This window comes from Colobus angolensis, unplaced genomic scaffold (genome assembly GCF_000951035.1).
Source record: "Colobus angolensis palliatus isolate OR3802 unplaced genomic scaffold, Cang.pa_1.0 Scaffold14, whole genome shotgun sequence".
Classification (NCBI taxonomy): Eukaryota; Metazoa; Chordata; class Mammalia; order Primates; family Cercopithecidae; genus Colobus; species Colobus angolensis.
In genome coordinates, this window is record NW_012114488.1 from 16621713 (window position 1) to 16636633 (window position 14921).

A 14921-nucleotide genomic window follows, 5' to 3' on the forward strand; every position below is an offset into this window, starting at 1 on the left:
AGGGCTTATCCAACCAGTCTAGTTATACAGCTAAGTGGTGGTTATGCAGGTGGTTATGGTGGTCAGAGCAGTGTGAGTGGTGGTTATGCAGGTGGTTATGGTGGTCAGAGCAGCTGAGTGGTGGTTATGGTGATCAGAGCAGTATGAGTGGTGGTTATTGTGGTCAGAGCAGTGCGATTCATGGTGATGGAGGTGGTCATGGTGGTCAGAGCAGCTGAGTGGTGGTGATGGAGGTGGTTATGGTGATCAGAGCAATGTGAGTGGTGGTTATAGAGGCGGTTATGGTGGTCATAGCAGTGTGAGTGGTGGTTATGGTGGTCAGAGCAATATGAGTGGATATGACCACGTTCTGGAGGAAAACCCCAGTGACTGTCAGTCAAACCTTGCTCAGATAGAGAAGGAGCACTAAAGAGCTACTCCAGATATAAAAGATGTGCATTTATGGGAGTTGAATAGAATGGCAGGGATATCTAGTATATCCAGTTTGATGGATAAATGGGAAATATAATTTATTCTGATCACTCTTAGTCAGCTTCTCTTTCTTTGTCTTCTTTCTTTCTCTCTCTTTTTTTTTTTTTTGAGATGGAGCCTCTTTGTGTCGCCAGACTGGAATGCAGTGGCACGATCTTGGCTCACTGCAGCCTCTGCCTCCCAGGTTCAAGCGATTCTCCTGCCTCAGCTTCCCGAGTAGCTGGGAATACAGGCACACGCCACCATGCCCAGCCAATTTTTGTCTTTTTAGTAGAGACGGAGTTTCACCATGTTGGCCAGGATGATCTCTATCTCTTGACCTTGTGATCCGCCCGCCTCGGCCTCCCAAAGTGGTGGGATTACAGGCGTGAGCCACTGCGCCCGGCCTCTCCTTTTAAAGAAAACAAGCAAAAGTTTACCAGTTTTGCATTACAGGCTTGTGACACTACATGCTTACTGTAAAAGTGGAAGATTATTTTAAAACTTTGAGCTCAGTAGTTTTGAACACTGAACACTGAAACAGTCATCTATGACATAACAATAAGTTCAGTATTGACCATAACTATTGAAATAATTTTCAGCTTTCCTCAAGTTAGTTATGTTGTAGGAGTGTACCTAAGCAGTAGGCATATTTAGGTTGATGCAGTTTCACTTATATTAAGTGTTGCTCTTACACCACAAATCATTGAAAATTTTGGAGACACGTTGAGAAACATGCTTTTCTGTAAAACTCAAATATAGGGGCTGTGTATACGATTCAAAATGAAAACACTGGGCATGTTTGTTAATTTTAGCTTTTTGGTTTAATATCCTCTAAGGCATGTGAGTGTACACGTGAGTGTATACTTTTTTTTTTAAGATATGGGACAATTTTAAGATGTAATACTAATACTTTAGGAGTTTTGTCATGTCATTTGTATGGAATTCTGAGGCTTTCGTTTAAATCTTTCCTTGTAATTTCCATTTAGAAGTAATGTACTAAGTGAAACTTGTTAAATATTCCTTTTTTAAAAAAAAAGGTAAAGCCTCAACTTTCATGAAGTAAGCTGCTTTCAAGTCCACTCCTTGAAACACACACAAGAGAATTTCCATATGTACAGAAGCCCTTTGCTCTTGTTGCCCAGGCTGGAGTGCAGTGGTGCAATCTCGGCCCACTGCAACCTCCACCTCCCAGGTTCAAGCTATTCTTCTGCCTCAGCCTCCCAAGTAGCTGGGATTACAGGCATGCACCACCACGCCTGGCTATTTTGTATTTTTTGTAGAGACAGGGTTTCTCCATGTTGGTCAGGCTGGTCCTGAACTTGCAACCTCAGGTGATCCACCCGCCTCGGCCTCCCAAAGTGCTGGGATTACAGGTGTGAGCCACTACGCCGGGCCAGAAGCCCTTTTTTTCAAAGATGAGGTCTCACTGTTCGCCAGACTGGAGTACAGTGGTGCAGTCAGAGCTCACTGCAGCCTTGAACCCCAGGGCTTAAGCAATCCTACCTTAGCTTCCTGAGTAGCTGAGACTATAGGCAAATACCACAACACCTGGATTTTTTTTTTTTTTTTTTTGAGATAGGATCTCGCTTTGTTGCCCAGGCTGGAGTGCAGTGGTACCATCACAACACACTGCAGCCTCTGTCTCCTGGGCTCAAGTGATCCTCCCACCTCAACCTCAGTAACTGGGACTATAGGCGCACACCACGACACCTGGCTGTTTTCTTTTTTGGAGGGATGGGGTCTCCCTGTGTTGCTGCTGGCTGATTTAAAAAAAAAATTTTTTTATAAACAATAAACAAAATATGATTTTGTTTTTTTTTTTTTTTTTTACAGGTGTGGCAGGGTGGCTCACACCTGTAATCCCAGCACTTTGGGAGGCTGAGGAGGTAGGCAGATCATCTGAGGTTGGGAGGTTGAGACTAGCCTGGCCAACATGGTGAAACCCCATCTACTTAAAACACAGAAATTAGTCAGCTGTGGTGGTGCACACCTGTAGTCCCAGCTCCTTGGGAGGCTGAGGCACAAGAATCGCTTGAACTTGGGAGGCAGAGGTTGCAGTGAACCAAGATTGCACCACTGCACTCCAGCCTGGGCGACAAGAGTAAGACTCAGCCTCAAAAAAAATTAAAAAAATTGTTTATACAGACAGGGTCTCGCTTTGCTGCCCAGGCTGGTATTGAACTCCTGGCTTCAAGGGATCCTCCCGCCTCAGCCTCCCAAAGCACCAGGATTACAGGTGTTACACTACAAATGCTTAGCAGCATAAAGGCACAACTTAACTTCAGAGAATGTAATCGAAAGTATGTGTAAGCTCATCAGACTGATATGATAAAAGTAAGGTCCCTTATTTGGGACATCCTTATTTTATGCCCATAAACCTTTGAACTGAATAACAAGTCTCCCTCTCAGTAGAAAAAAACCTAGATACAGGGCAAGGAAATTTTTGTTCTTGTTCTCTAGGAAAAAGTGAGAAAAAAAAATGCTTCATTAGCCAAATGATCCAGTAAGTTTGAGTAGTGCCACTGCCCCTGACTGGGGAATGAGCACATGGTAATGAGGGCAGATTTGGGTAGGAGGCGGCTAAAAGGAGCTGCTGTGGAGATGATCAGGGCCCCAGAGGCTTCCTTTTTTTTTTTTTTTGGAGTCTCGCTCGGTTGCCCGGGCTGGAGTGCAGTGGCCGGATCTCAGCTCACTGCAAGCTCCGCCTCCCGGGTTTATGCCATTCTCCTGCCTCAGCCTCCCGAGTAGCTGGGACTACAGGCGCCCGCCACCTCGCCCGGCTAGTTTTTTGTATTTTTTAGTAGAGACGGGGTTTCACCATGTTAGCCAGGATGGTCTCGATCTCCTGACCTCGTGATCCACCCGTCTCGGCCTCCCAAAGTGCTGGGATTACAGGCAGAGGCTTCCTTAATAAGGAAAACTGGGCTGTCTAAGGCTATGGCCAGAAGGCAGGGAAAACTTAGGCATGTTTCGGGCAAACAAGTGTTTCCAGAGTTCCATTCTCCGAGCAGGGCTCAGCAGTGAGAGAGTGCAGGAGGTGGAACTGTGTGGCACACCAGCTGGTTATATTCCATCTAGGACTGCAAGTGAAAGCCAGGACACAGACACGAATCTGGCCCCTAAAGAAGGGATTGGCAAGGGCCAGGGCATGTTCGGGGGCCTCAAACACTGAAATTAGGGAGTGAGCAAGATGCACAGGATAAATGTCAGCAGATAGGTGTGCCTACTCTATACAGGAATCTTACTAGAAGGCACAGAAAAGATAATATATATTTAATCAGTGTTTTAAAGATAAACCATTCCATAGCTTTGACCTAGGTAGTTTTCTGAAATCTATGTAACTTCAGCCTTGACTTTTGGAAAGCTGGAGTCAAGTGATAATTTTAATGTCATTTGGGCTGTCCCTGACCTTGTGCTAGATGAGCGATTATGTAACAGCATAGGTTACCATTATGTTCAACCAGGCTAACATCATCAGTCATATAAACATGCCGTGCCATTTGTATTATTATCAATGTCTAGATAGTCAACAGATACAGTATAGGGTGAAAATATTCTTAAGTTCCGTATTCAGTGAAATTCTCTCAGGTAAAATATAAATGTGTATATATTATGCAATAACTTTAAGTGAGCTAAATACATCTCATTCTGATTAATATCATTTATCTTCGTATACACATTTGTTGATTCAAAAGGACATAATGGTCTTTCTAAAGTTATCTGGCTAATAACGTACTGTTTTAATGGCCTTTATTAACTTTCCACTGCACTTAGCTTTTTAATTTTTTTTTTAAAGAGAGCAGAGTCTCACTCCATCACCCAGGCTGGAGGGCAGTGGAATGATCATAGCTTACTACAGCCTCTAACTCCTGGCTGAAGGGATCCTTCCATCCCAGCCTCCCGAGTAGCTAGGAATACAGGAGAGTACCACCATGTCTGACTAATTTTTATTTCTTGTAGAAATGGAGTCTTGCTATGTTGCCCAGGCTACTTTTGAACTCCTGGCCTCAGGCGGTCCTCCCACCTCAGCCACCAAAAGCACTTGAAATACAGGCATGAGCCATCATGCCCAGCCTATTTAGGTTTTTTTTGTTTTTTGAGACCAAATCTTGTTCTGTTGCTCAGTCTGGAGTGCAGTATGAGACCAAGTCTTGTTCTGTTCCTCAGTCTGGAGTGCAGTAGTGTGATCTTGGCTTACTGCAACCTCTGCCTCCCAGCCTCAAGCAATTCTCCTGCCTCAGCCTCCCGAGTAGCTGGGACTACAGGCGTGCACCACCAATCCTGGCTAATTGTTTTGTATTTTTTGTATTTTTTTTTTTGAGATGGAGTGTAACTCTTGTTGCCCAGGCTGGAGTGCAGTGGCGCAATCTCGGCTCACTGCAACCTCCACCTCCCAGGTTCAAGCAATTCTCCTGCCTCAACCTCCCGAGTAGCTGGGGTTACAGGCGCCTGCCACCATGCCTGGCTAATTTTTATATTTTTAGTAGAGATGGCGTTTCACCATGTTGGTCAGGCTGGTCTTGAACTCCCGACCTCAGGTGATCCACCCACCTCAGCCTCCCAAATTGCTGGGATTACAAGCATGAGCCACCACGCCCAGACATTTTTTTGTATTTTTAATAGAGATGGGGTTTCACCATGTTGGCTAGGCTGGTCTTGAACTCCATACCTCAAGTGATCCACCCACCTTAGCCTTCCAAAGTGCTGGGATCACAGCCATGAGCCACCACGCCTGGCCCTATTTGGGTTTTTTAAAAGTTCTTAATAATTATCTTTGTACATAAAACCTAATTATTAAAATTAACTTTCAGACATGATTGTATAATGGTTAATATTTAAAAATAGAAAAAATATAAGTTTCACAATCACTATAAATATTATGGGATTGTGCCCTTGCAATAATACATACAACACTTATACTTCATCTAATAGTTCTGCAGTGACCTCTGCAGTAATCTAGCAGCTGACATGCTGAGAAATTATGTCAGGTATTTAAAATTAATTAATTTTAAACTACTAGTAAATGTTTTAATGATTTATTTTGAATAAAACTTCAGATTCATTCTTGAATTTCAGAAGTTCATTCTCTGATGTTAATGTTTGCATTTGATCAGATATTGATCCTAACAGCTGGTCACTAGGCATTCAGCTAAAGCATGCATTTCTTGCATGTCTAAATTCTTTAGAAAGTGACTAGAATTGTGGCATAACATTTCTTGATAGTCTGTGGATATTAATTGATATCTTAACATTTACTGATTACCAGTTACAGAAACCTTAATAAACTTTTTGTGACAAAGACTTATCAAATAGTCACCAAATCCATTTCCTCTTCTTCCTGGTCACAGAGGTAAGGCCAGAATGTGGCCATGTAGCTGAGCTCCAGATAATCCAGAGGGGATATATGATGTTTCCACTCCACAACAACCTTTCTCACTCTCTTTGCCTTCTGCCAACTGGATGGAGAGGAAGCCAAGGACCTAGAGGAGGATGAAGCCATGAAGTGGAAGCCAAGGAACCTCTGCACGAGACAGTGATGAGAATGTAAACCGTGGAGAAGCAGGAATATATCTGTCAATGCAGCTAGTGTTACTCTTCTAAAGGAATTTCAAAAAATGTTTGAAGACAACTCACGAAGTCTTTAAGATCCAAAGCTGCAGCTGTGCATAGCACTTTCTAACTGTAAAGGTCACGCTTGGGCTGACTGGGGGTGTGTGATCCTCTGGCAAGAAGGGGAATTTAGGTTCTCTCCTAAAATCCCCACTGAAATGACTCATAGAATATATAGACTTGGGGGGAAAAGTCCACATTCAAGCTGGAAATGTTGGGTACTGTTCAAATACCAAAAATATGGGAGATTTTGAGATTCCACCATAGCACTGAAGTGTGACTATTACACAATGAGTAACAGTGACTCATGGATGAGATCATGAAGTGCTATTCCTTTATTGCCCAATAGGTCATTAAATTTGCTTCATGGCTTGTTTTTTCTTCGTCCCTGGAGCAAATGCTGGTCCCATGACTTTTTTTTTCTTTTTGAAACAGGGTCTTACTCTGTCACCAGGCTGGAGTGCAGTGGCATGATCATGGCTCACTGCAGCCTCAAACTCCTAGGCTCAGGTGATCCTCCTGCCTCAGCCTCCCAAGTAGCTGAAACTATAGGCATGTGCTATCATGCCCGGCTTGGTTCCATGACCTTTTAAAAAATACGTTCTTTAGTAATAAAAAGTCTTATAATTAAGTCAAAACACAGGCTCAATTCACTATCCAAAATGCTCATTCCCATGTGAGAACCAAAACTCCAAAAGTGATTTAAAGTTAAGACTTCTTCAGCACAGGCCTCTAGTAGACCAGCAGCCTACTGAGGGAGAAAGATGTTGGCAGCTGGCAGGTGTCTTCTCTAGCGTCTTGCCTTCTGCTGCTGCTCCTCATCTTTGAGCATGCTAACCATGGTTTCTCACATCTCCAGGGATTGGCCTGGAGAGGAAGCAGGTGTGAGGTTATATTTATATTGCTCACAGTGGTGGCATGTGGGTGGAATACAGGGAAATCTTACATACTGTCTTGCCTGACAGTTGCTTTAAGTGGACTCTTATATAAGATTTTGGAGAACATCCCATCGCTGAGAATGTGTCTCTTAGGGTTCAGTCTAAAAGTCAGGAACCTACATTGTGTTCCAGGGAAGCTTAAGAAAATTAGGTCTCGGCCGGGCGCGGTGGCTCAAGCCTGTAATCCCAGCACTTTGGGAGGCCGAGACGGGCGGATCACGAGGTCAGGAGATCGAGACCATCCTGGCTAACACTGTGAAACCCCGTCTCTACTAAAAAATACAAAAAACTAGCCGGGCGAGGTGGCGGGCGCCTGTAGTCCCAGCTACTCGGGAGGCTGAGGCAGGAGAATGGCGTAAACCCGGGAGGCGGAGCTTGCAGTGAGCTGAGATCCGGCCATTACACTCCAGCCCGGGCGACAGAGCGAGACTCCGTCTCAAAAAAAGAAAAGAAAATTAGGTCTCTGCTTGATTTGGAAAGCTTAGATTGAACCTAAATGAAAATCAGGTCAATAAAAAGTCAGAATTTAACAAAGACAGATGTTATGTCCCAGAGACCAGACACATTTTTTCTTTTTTTTCTTGAGACGGAGTATCGCTCTGTCGCCCAGGCTGGAGTGCAGTGGTGCGATCTCAGCTCACTGCAAGCTCCACCTCCTGGGTTCGCGCCATTCTCCTGCCTCAGCCTCCCAAGTAGCTAGGACTACAGGCGCCCACCACCACGCCTGGCTAATTTTTTGTATTTTTCGTAGAGACATGGTTTCACCATGTTAGCCAGGATGGTCTCGATCTCCTGATCTCGTGATCTGCCCTCCTCGGCCTCCCAAAGTGCTGGGATTACAGTTATGAGCCACTACACCTGGCCGAGACCAGACACATTTAAGCATTACTTTCAAAATGGACTCAGAGAGATACCTGTTCTTCATTTAGTACTTGGAGACTAAGTCTTCTTATCCATGCCATTAAAAAAAATGGGAGTTGGAAAACATGCCACACATGTTAACAACGCATTTTAACTTAAAACATGTAAATACATTCAGATGAAGAACCAGAAAATTATTGGAGCTACTGCATCACCACACTAGTAATGTGTTGTCTCTAATTTCCATCAATTCTCTAAAGTGGAGTGGAACTTAGACACCTGCAAACCAATCTGATCCCTTGAATGTTTAATAATTGACCCACTCTTAAATATTTGTTTTGTCCACATCTAACTGAAAGTGATCGTTTTTAGTGGCTCGCCTCTAGTGTACCATCATATAGCTGACTAGTTTCCTCAAACTAAATATCTTTAGCATGAAAATGAAGTCTTATGCAATTATATCTAATTTCTCACCAAAGGGTAAATGCAGACATAAGCTGGCACTAGAGGACGGTGATGCGGCCCGGATGGATAGAGTCCTGGGAGTTGCCTGGATGGGACACTGGTTCCCAGAAATACTCTGATATCAATACTGTTCTCAGTGGACCACGATCTGGCATGGGTGGTATGCGAGGCCATTCCTCCTGTGTACCTATTTTGGCTCCTTCGAGTAGATGTACAGTGTGGGGTGGTTGTGCTGGCCCAGAGATTCAGCCAGCCTAGATCCTATGCTTTGTCACGGCCCTCAGTGGTCTGGGCCACTCTTTAGTAGCTTGAGTAGCTCTTGAGAGTCATTCTTGGAACTGTGCACCTGAAATCAATCTTACTCCATGACAAATCCTGGGATATGAACTAGAAGTTGGCAGTTTAATAATGACAGATCCCACCCCTTACATAAATGCAGTGACCATGTCTTTTTTTTTTTTTTTTCCGTGGAGTAGTAATGGGGAAGAAGTGGTGTTCATTTCCATAAAGGAAGCAGGATGTTGCAGGAAGTCCTCATGAAGGGATCTTATGGAGGGCTCTGCCAGACTCTCAATATGGGACAACCCTTCTCTTTTGGCCTCCTGGGTCCCCAGCAAGTCTGAGTCTTTCAGTAGACTAGGTTGGGAAGACAGCTGGGCCATTGTGAAGGGAAACTCCAGGAAACTGGGTCTTCACTGAGGCTACAAAGCAAATGTGATCTAAGGGGCAGATGGACAAGGTCAGGGAAGATAAGCAGTATCAAGCTTCAGGTCCAAGAGTGATGACCAGAGTCATGTGTAAGAGATGGGACAACAGGCCAATCGGGAGTTGGGGAGACGGGGATAAGTTGGGAAGTTGCGTAGGGACAGAAGGAGGAGGAAAGTTTCAAACCTTGGGCTCCAATTAGATAAGGCTGGGCCCAATTATTTTGGGTTTGAGGAATGTGGGAGAGGGAGTGGCAGCTGTTTAAAGACCCAGAGTTACACAGGTTTAACAGCAATACACTTGACCCTTGAACAACATGGGTTTGAACTGTATGGGTCCACTTCTATGTAGATTTTCTTCTGCCTCGGCCCCCGCCCCGCCGAGACAGCAAGATCATCCTCTCCTCTTCCTCAGCCTACTCACCATAAAGATGAGTAGGATGAAGACCTTTATGATGATCCACTTCCACTTAATGAATAGTAAATATAATTTAACTTCCTTGATTTTCTTATTAACATTTTTCTTTTCTCTAGCTTACTTTACTGTAAGAACACAATATACATACAAAATATGTGCTAATCAACTTTGTTATTGTCCTCTCTGTGATGTATAATCTTTATGTTATTGCCAGTCAACAGCAGGCTATTGGTGGTTAAGTTTTTGGGCAGTCAAAAGTTATAGTCAGATTTCTTTTCTTGTTTTTTCTTCTAAATTTTTTATTGGCTTCTTTTTTTTTTTTTTTTTTTCTTTTCTGAGACAAAGTCTCACTCTGTTGCCCAGGCGGGAGTGCAGTGGGTGCAGTGGTGCGATCTCAGCTCACTGCAACCTTTGCCTCCCAGGCTCAAGCAGTTCTCTTGCTTCAGTCTCCTGAGTAACTGGGACTGCAGGTACTTGCCACCATGCCCGGCTAATTTTTTGTTTGTTTGTTTGTTTTGAGAAGGAGTCTTGCTCTGTTGCCCAGACTGGAGTGCAGAGTACAGTGGCGGGATCTCGGCTCACTGCAATCTCCACTTCCTGGGTTCAAGTGTTTTTTTGTTTGTTTGTTTTTGAGACTGAGTCTCACTCTGTCACCCAGGCTGGAGTGCGGTGGTGAGATCTCAGCTCACTGCTAACCTCCACCGCCTGGGTTCAAGCAATTCTACTGTCTCAGTCTCCCAAGTAGCTGGGACTACAGGTGCGTGCCACCACGCCTGGCTAATTTTTGTATTTTTAGTAGAGACAGGGTTTCACCATGTTGGCCAGGTTGGTCTCTAACTCCTGACCTTGTGATCTGCCCCCGCCTCCCAAAGTGCTGGAATTACAGGCGTGAGCCACTGGGCCCTGCCAATTTTTGTATTTTTAGTAGAGATGGGGTTTCATCACGTTGGCCAGGCTGATCTTGATTTCCTGACCTCAGGTGATCGCCCACCTCGGCCTCCCAAAGTGCTGGGATTACAGGCATGAGCCACGGTGCTGGGCCTATACGCAGATTTCTGACTGAAGGGGTCAGCACCCCTGACACTGCATCGTTCAGGGGTCAACCGTACATTCATATCCCCCCTACTACCTACTAGCTCTATGAGTGACCTTGGTCAAGTCACTATCTTTGCTTACAGTAGGAATAAAGCATTTGACTTAGTAGCTAGCAACATGGAGGATGTGCTCAATGATGCTGATTCCCACTTCCCTTTATGGATAGAATCAACTCGTGATTACCTGCCACACGTGCCCACTTTATCCCTTTGTTTAACAGAACACTTTTCTGAACCAAGCTACTCCTTTCCTTTCCAATAGTTAAAATGTGTTCTTTGAGGATGCAATCTAATCATAATTTTGCCTGAAGTGGGGAAAAAAATTAAGCTCACGTTGAAACCTTAATATATCTCTATAACCATTTTCTCTTTTAGCCTAGATCATTTCATTTTAGCAATTTAAGTACTACTTTTGGTCCTATTAATGATACCAATCTTGCAAAGGACAGGTTGGTACAACCAATTCTCAGATTCCTGCCTGGATAAGATTTGTGACCCCAAATTTAAAAAAAGCAGAAAAAAACCCCACAAACCACAGGCAGGAAGAAAGAAAAACAAGTGAATGTAGCTAAGATAATTCCATTAATGATCAGTTTATGTCAAAGCGTGTAGAAATAATGCCTTATAGGAGGATACGTAGCAATGACGATTTTTTAAAACTCATTTTCCCTTGTAGGTACAGAATTGCAAGTTTTTTCTGACTTCAGATGTGCAAAGCTGACTACGTCTGTGTGTGTGTATACCTCTCTTGCCCAGACTGGAGTAAGGCGGCACAATCATAGCTCATTGCAGCCTCAAAGTCCTGGGCTCAAGTGATCCTCCTGCCCTCAGCCTCCTGCAGAGCTAGGACTGCAGGCACGTGCTACCACACCCAGCTACTTTTTTTTTGGTAGAGACGGAGACTTGCTATGTTGCCCAAGCTGGTCTCAAACTCCTGGCCTCAAGCAATCTTCCCACCTCAGCCTCTCAAAGAGCTGGGATTACAAGCATGAACCACTGCACCTGGCCCCATACCTGACTACATTTCTCAGCTTCCTTTGTAGCTAGGCTGTGCTAGGTAGCCTTGTACCTAATTTTGACCAGTGAGCAGTGAGTGGAATTTGTTGGGTGAATCTACTACAAAAGATCCTTAAAATGGAGATAGTGGGGCCAGGCGCGGTGGCTCATGCCTGTAATCCCAGCACTTTGGGAGGCTGAGGCAGGCAGATCACTTTAGGTTAGGAGTTCGAGACCAGCTTGGCCAACACAGTGATACCCCAGCTCCACTAAAAATACAAAAATTAGCCAGGCATGGTGGCACACACTGGTAATCCCAGCTACTCAGGAGGCTAAGGCAGGAGAATCACTTGAACTCGGGAGGTGGAGGCTGCCGTGAGCTGAGATCGCACCACTGCACTCCAGCCCGGCAACAAAGCAAGACTCAAAAAGAAAGCAAAGCAAGATTCAAAAAGAAAGAAAAAAAAAATGTTGGGGGAGACAGTGGGAGGCCAGTCTTTTGTGCTTCCCCTTTCCTAGAAAGGAGATGAGGTTGCTGGTGCTGTGGAAGCTATTATGGACCATGAGGCAGCTTTGAAGACAGAAAGCCTGCATCCTTGATGACTGTGGAATTTCATCCCAACCCAGGACTGACTGCCTCATATGTTTGTTACATGAGGGTATACACTGTTCTGTGTTTAAGAAACTGTGGCTGGATCTGTTACTGGAATATGAATGCAGTTAATACCTGGCTCAAAATGACTTCATCTCAACCCACATTGGTTGCCTCTTCCAAACAATACATAGGTCTGCACTGTGGCAGGTCTCAGGATGGCTGCAATGTAGCCTTAGGAAGTTTATCTATGGGAAATCCATATTCATGGTGTCCTGATGTTGCAGAGGACATCCTGAGCTGCCTGGAGAAACGGGACACAGCTCAATTGACTGTAATCTAACTTCTGAGGCCATTCAGTAACCCCTACAGTGGTCAGCTAAAAAAAAATGCAGCCAGGTGCGGTGGCTCAAGCCTATATAAATCCCAGCACTTTGGGAGGCCGAGGTGGGAGGATCACTTGAGCCGAGGAGTTTGAGACCAGCCTGGGCAACATGGCGAAACTCTGTTTCTATAAAAAATACAAAAAATTAGCCAGGCATGGTGGTATGCACCTGTAGTTCCAACTTCTTGGGAGGCTAAGGTGGGAGAATCACAAGAGTCCAGCAAGTTGTTGCAATGAGCCATGATCACACCACTGCACTCCAGCCTGGGCGACAAAAAGGAAAAGAAAATGGAGCCTATTCACTGGGTGTGGTAGACAAAGTGATAAACTTTTCTTTTACCTCCCATATCCCACAACCTTGGATGTGCTCACAGTCATGGTAGTGTTTTGTAATGATGGAGCTGATGACAGGTGTGATGTTGAAGATTCTTCTACCTGACTGCTGCTGTCAGTCCTACCAGCCCCCAGCGTTTGGTGCTTGTTCTAAAGGGCATGTCCTAGGAGTTACTTTAATCTCAAAGTATCACTCTGTACAAACAAGAAGTGCAAGTAGCCTGAGAGTCTCCCTATGGGAATATTTTATTACCACTAGATCAAGTCTTTCCATTACAATGACTGATCTGTCTCTGAATCCTGTTGGTTCATCCATTAAAATGCCCTTTTCTTCCAGTTCTCATAGCTAGTGCCCTAAAAGTGACCTGCAGTACCTCCTGCTGAGACGAATGTAGCAGCTTCCTAACTAGCCTGCACTCCCTTCGTCCACCCAAGTCAGTGCCAGACCACCTAGCCTGAAAAACCACTTTCAGTGTGTCTTCAGCAGAAATGTTTCTCAGCTTCCAATTAACAACCACATGAAATCTCTGCTCTTGTCTGTGTTTTAAGGGTATCTATAGGCTGGGTGCAGTGGCTCCTACCTGTAATCTCAGCAGTTTGGGAGGCTGAGACAGGTGGATCACTTGAGGTCAGGTGTTTGAGACCATCCTGGCCAACATAGTGAAACCCCGTCTCTACCAAAAGCACAAAAAAAAAAAAAAAAAAAAAAAAACGGCTCGTGGAGGCGCACGCCTGTAATTCCAGCTACTCCGGAGGCTGAGGCAGGAGAATCGCTTGAACCCAGGAGGCAGAGGTTGCAGTGAGCCGACATCGCGACACTGCACTCCAGTCTGAGCGACAGAGCGAGACCGTGTCTCAAAAATATATAAATAATAACTTTTAAAAAGCGTATCTATAACCTGGTCCCAGCCTGAATTTCCTTCTTCACCCCAACACGTAGCCCTAGTTATTCTTCTGATGTCTGTAAACAAGCCCAGCCCTTCCTGTTGTGAAGCCAAATTCAGGTGGTTCCTCTTTGCCTGAATGTTTTCCCATTCCACTTACCAGAAGCCTAGTCATCCTTGGGAGGGCTGTACCAGGGTTGCAAGAAGCAACGGAAACGGTTCAGCACCTGCTACCTTCCATCATATTCTCTTCAATAAAGGGGTAACTCCCGCCAATGGCAGTGTAGATTTCCTAACCTCTACACATGGAAGATTCACACCATTCGGGATTGTAGTTTAACTGTTGAGAGAGCACTTGATACTTAACAGCTTACTAGGCTACAAGACAGCGCAGGAAAGAATCCTCTGTTGTCCTTTTATGTTATCCTGAACAGTTGGTTCACAGAGTTACTGTAAACACACAAAACATGACTGCCAGGGCTTAGTAGTCAGGAAAGTAGGAACTAGTCCCGACTCACTCAGTAACTGTGCCCAGGCGAAGCTGCTTAACCTCAGGATTTCGTTGTCAACTGGAATCAACAATACCAGCCCTAGGGATAAAATAAAGATAAATGTGTGCACATCCTGCCTGCAGTCTCGGGCAAGTCGTAGGTGTCCAAGAACTGTTCTTAGGCAGCCGGTGGGGACAAAGTCTGTGTGCCTCCTGTCCTGGACGAGGTCCCAAGGTCAGCTTACTTGCAAAGCAAGGGCACAGCGCAGGAGTGCTGAATACGGGTTGGAAGGGCGCTGGCTCTACCCTACGCTCATAGGCCGGCTGAGCGGCGCTGACCAACAGCTAGGCCCTGTCTTCCCTAGGAACAGTCCCGGGGGCCCTGGGAGGGTACGAATGTCTTCTTGCAGTGAGGCCTCTGGACCCCGCGGCCGCCCCGGCGTAACCAAAGCTGACGGGCAGGTGCTGCAGCCGCCTCGTGCACCGCGATCCCCGCCGGCACCCGGATCTGGGAGAGCCGGAGGCAGGGCCTTCGGGCCGTACCAACTCCACGGGGACAGGGGCCGCCTTCCCTCGGCCGCGCACCGCCCAAGCAAGGCAGACAGGCAGCGAGGTTGCCGAGGCCGAGGCTAGCCTGCAGTCCCCTTTCTCCCGTGCCCTGGGCGCAGGGTGTACGGCAAGAGCGGGCGGGCGGGACA

The 14921-nt window shown here is 45.5% G+C and overlaps 1 protein-coding gene across 1 annotated transcript in view; it reads left to right on the forward strand.

The window, feature by feature from the left end:
- SOD2 (superoxide dismutase 2, mitochondrial) overlaps positions 1-14921 on the forward strand; it is a 43407-nt gene that overhangs the window by 14398 nt on the left and 14088 nt on the right. The window lies entirely within an intron of this gene.